Genomic DNA, 5,000 nt, shown 5'->3' on the forward strand with positions numbered 1-5,000 from the left:
CTTGCTGTGTTGAGCACTGCGTGCGTTGCCGCAGCCTTAACAGTATCGTCCCGTGCGTGTTCGTGAACACGCGTTTGTGGGTTAGCGATGCTGGGTTAGGTGACGTGCAAGGTGTTTGGCAATTGTGCTTTGGGTGCCTCCCCGTATTCTGCCCAGGGCACTCCATGGTGCCTCCGTGTCATACCTATTTCAAGCATGGGAGGCCCCCATGGGGACCTCGCATGGGTGGGAATGGTGCAACACGGTTGGCATCTCTCGCATTTCTTGTGATCTCTTGGTGACCATTTTCGGATGTTGATTCATGTTGGTGGTTGCTTTCCGTGCTTAGTGGGGCCTTTGGGTTCTGCTTTCCTCGGCCATTCTACGTGTCATTGATGCGTCGTTGGTTTGGGGGGTGGCTGCCTGAAGGTGTACGCGATGCGCGTGAGTGGTGTTTGGGTGGCATGTGTTGATGGGCTTTGTGCTTGTGGTTGGTGATGAACTTACAATTTATCTATAATTTTTGAGGACTTTAGCATGGATTTTTATGCCGGTTTTATTAATTTTTGCCTTAATTTAGCTTAATGCTAAGAATAGGTTCAGGGATAATCAATCCAAGAGAATGAAGGAAAAAGGCAAGAAAAGAAGGTTCAAAAAGACCAATTTCAGTCCAGCCCGGTCGTGGAAGCAAGAGAGAGCACTTCGGCCCAAAAAGAGCAAGTGAATTCCTTGAGAAAACCCCAGAAAATAAAGCCTAGCTATGAGGAGAATTCGGCCCAGCAAGGAAGGCCCATTTTTAGCCCAAATAACAGCCTAGAGTGTAGCCCACATGAGCTCAAAAGCAAGCTAAGTTGTAGCCCAAATAGCAGCCCAAAGGGAGCTAGGGGCGGCAACTTCTAGGAGTTTCTTGAAGAGAAGGAGGGAGCACTCTAGAAGGTTCATGAGGGGTGTAATACACCCCATTCTAGAGGCTTCAAGAAGGGGCAAGAGCCCCCTTGAAAAACTATATAAGGAGGCCTCTAGGAGGGGAGAAAGTTGTTCAATTGCTTGAGAGAAAGGCTCTCCCACTCTTAGAGGTTCAGCCACCTTGAGAGAAGAGAAGAGAAGAAGGCTAGGCGCAAGGAAGAAGAAGAAGAAGGGCTGAAGGAAGTTCAAGACAAGCAAGCTAGAAGAAGAAGGTGAGTTCGAATTGAGAGTTTGTGATTCAAAGATCTTCTGTAATAAATCATTTGTAGTTTCATTCTCTTTTGATTTGAATTCAGTTTCTTAGTTATATGTTCTTTCTTCTTTCTCCTTGTTTCCATTCTTCCTTGATGTATTTCAGCTTGTAAAATTTCAGTTCAGCAATCTAATTCTTTTTGATTCATTCAAATGATCATGCATTGTATTTGAAGTTTCTTGAATAAGGGTGTGATTGCAGATCAATTCGGCCAACTAACCTTCAAAACTCAGATCTGAATTCTCAGATCTGAGATTGCAAGATCTGAATTGCTTGAAAGAGAATTCAGATCTGCAAATTTCAGATTGGGCGAATTAATCTACAGCTTGGAATTCCTAGAGTGCTTGAGAGAGACTCTAGGAATTCAGATCTACTATTCAAGAACTGAATTGAGTGCAAGGTTAGAGATAACTTGCACAATTCAGTTGGTGATCAATTCAGATTTGAATTGATGCCTTAGAAGTGTTTGAAGAAATGCATGCATGGGGATTAGATTCTTGCTAGAGATAGAAGAACCGTCACTCATGCATAGGATGAACATGCGCTTGAGAGAGGCTGTTCATGACCTTGGGGTTTCACCAAACCAAGGCTCAATCATGATTCATTCGAATGATCCAAATTGATAGATTGCTGAATTCTGAGATTGACATTTACTGCTTACTCTTCTAACCTGAATTGAAGGCAATTGGACCAATGATTTAGATAGATTTTAATTTAGGATTTCTTAGCTTTCATTAGAGTTTTGATTTATTTGTTGATCAGATAAGAAATGTTCAATTTAGTATTGGTAATTGTTTCCTAAATCCTCGTGGGAACGATACTTCACTCACTACTTTATTACTTGAACGGCTAGTGCACTTGCTAGTGTCACAATGAGCCACACATCAAGTTTTTGGCGCCGTTGCCGGGGATTTAGAGAAGCAATATTAGGAAACATTGAGCATTCTTAATCTGATCTCATTCAGCATTGCATTCATAGTTGGGTTAATTTGCTAACTTTTTCATTTCAGCTTGGACTGCAACTGCTGTACTCATGTAGTTATGTTTCTTCTTTCTTAAGTAGATTACTCTCTTTTTCTGGTTTCAGTTTCATTTTAATAAAGGCATATTTGATTTCTATTCAATCTTGATGTTGTTCCCTTCAAAAATAAAAAAAAAAAAAAAAGAAAAAAAATTTCACAAAAAACATGAGTGTTGCAGATCTGAGTTGCATTCGGCACTCAAATCAGCAGATTTCAGATCTGCAGCACTCAGCCGAAAAGAGTTGCTTGTGTTTCAGACTTTATTTTTTTTTCTTTCTTTCATTACAAAAAGAAAAAAACAAATTAAAAAAAACAAAGGGGAGATCTTTTGAACAACCAGAGGAGCAATTGAGAATTCGGATCAGAACTCAGATCTGAGTTCAGATCTGAATTCTGCTATTGCAGATCTGCAACAGTTCAGATCTGAGTTCCTCTGAACTCAGACCTGAACTGATGAAATTTTGAGGGGAATTGGGTGTCATCACCACCCCAATTCACCCTAGGGCACTTCTGCTATTCCCCAAAAACAATTTGGTAGCAATAACTGAAGGTAAGGCAATTGAGAATTCAGATCCAAACTCAGACTTGAGTTCAGATCTGAATTCTGCTGTTACAGATCTGCTCAGTTCAGATCTGAATTCCTCTGAACTCAGATCTGAACCGATGCAAGTTTGAGGTGAATTGGGTGCCATCACTACCCCAATCCACCCTATGATACATCCAACCTGCCTCAAGGGTGAATGGATAGCAAGGAATGAGAGAAATTCAAATCTGAAATGCAGTTGATATAATGTGAGGACTGAACTGATACAGAGCATTCTATGAATTCTGGGTGGACTGAATTCTTGGCTTTACCCACTTGTACCCAATCTAAATTTGGTGAGGATGTGTGTTTGGATTGAATAATTGTGATGCCTCACATATTCAATAAAAGCAGCAGTGCATTCCACTAGCATTCAGAGCTATAGCAGGGCTGCTACAGTACAGCAATTAGCATGAAACTCCAATGCTGATCTAGTTAGCTCTCTTTCCCATTGTTGACCTACTTCATATTTGATTGTTGATTTAGTGTAGCTGGTAGATGTAGTTCTTCAGCATTGCATTCATAGTTGGTTTAATTTGCTTAATTTTTCATTTTTGCTTTGAATGCAACTGCTGTATTACTGTAGTTATGCTTCTTATCTCTTTAGTAGATTACTTTATTTTCCTTGTTTCAGTTTAATTTTAATAAAAGGAGATCTGTTTTGCTTTCTATCTTGAAGTTATTACCCTCTAAAAAAAAAAAAAAAAAATCACAAAATCATGAGTGTTGCAGATCTGAGTTGCATTCGGCACTCAGATCTGCTATAGCAGAACTGCAGCACTCAACCGAAAAAAAAAAAAAATTTAAAATGAGTTCAGATCTGAATTGCATTCATCAATCAGACCTGCACTCATCCAAAAAGATTTTGGTTGCATTGCTGTATTTTGTTTTAGATTTATAAAAAAAAAAAAAAAGAAAAAAAAAAAAGATAAAGAAAATAAAAAGAAAACAATGAAAAAAATAGCATGTGAGTTTTCAAATCTGAAACTCAGATTTGAAGTTCAGATCTGAGTTCAGCCGGTTGCAGGACTGCATTCTGCTTGGTTCAGATTTGAGTTCATCTGAACTCAGACCTGAACCCACTCTATTTTGATGTGAATTCGGGTAGTGACAGCACCCAATTCACAATTTGATGCATCAGACTTGCCTCATTGATGAAAATTTAAGCCATGAATGGTAAAATCAGTTCTGAAGTGCATGAGAATTTGAGGCAGTATAAGTACATGATCTGAAATTTTTGTGAACTTGATGTTTTGTTATCTTTTAAATCACTTGCACCCAATCTGAATTGGTTGTATTGGATTAGGACTAATGTTTGTGAGGTCCAAAAAGAGCTTCATATTTTTGATGTAATGGTATTCAGATCTGAATCAAGGCTGCTTTCATTATAAAATTGCAGATCTGATTTCAGGTCTGAGGCATACAAGACATTTAAGTTGGGACTTGAAAGAGAAGTCTTAAGCTCTTGGGATCAAACTTATTTCAGACCTAACTGCAACAGATTTTAGACCTACTTATTGATATTAGGTTTGGAGTTTTTGTAAGTGACTGTTCTCAAAAGTCAAGTTCTAACCAAAAAAAAAAAAAAAAAAAAAAAAATCAAATAACTTTGGTAGTGTGCTGATTTCAAGAACTCTTAGACTTTTAGGCTAGTTTCAATCTTGTAAATGACTTGTTTATCACTTGCATATCAGATTCCAAGAGATATTTATATTGGCTTTTGATCTTGTTTTTTTAAATTTATTTATTTATTTATTTATTTTGTTAGATAGAATTCAAACTTCTTGGCCTTGTAAGTTTCTGTTGTGTATTACAAACTGGTTAAATTATTTACATTGTTTGGAATTGTGTATAGTAGTCTTTTTATTATTTGGTTTAAATTATTTTTAGTTAGAACAAAGCTACTGATCTCCTCTTCTAGTTTGCAAGTGATTTCTAGCAGAAGAAGTTTTCCACCGACAACATATTGCAGAATTTAAGAATGATCTTCAGGGAAGTCCTCTAAATACCTCCTATTACTTGATGATGCGCTTGCTAGTTTTATTGTTACTGCCTAACACTACGAACATTGAGGACAATGTTCATCTTAAGTGTGGGGGAGTGAGCCCGAGGCTAGGGTATGGGGGCTGAAACCATGCACCCCAACACACATATGCAGGCAATGACATCACAAAAAAAAAAAAAGATTGGAACCCCT

Source organism: Nelumbo lutea, chromosome 3 (assembly GCF_056320005.1).
Source record: "Nelumbo lutea isolate HS-2025 chromosome 3, American lotus-T2T, whole genome shotgun sequence".
Lineage (NCBI taxonomy): Eukaryota > Viridiplantae > Streptophyta > Magnoliopsida > Proteales > Nelumbonaceae > Nelumbo > Nelumbo lutea.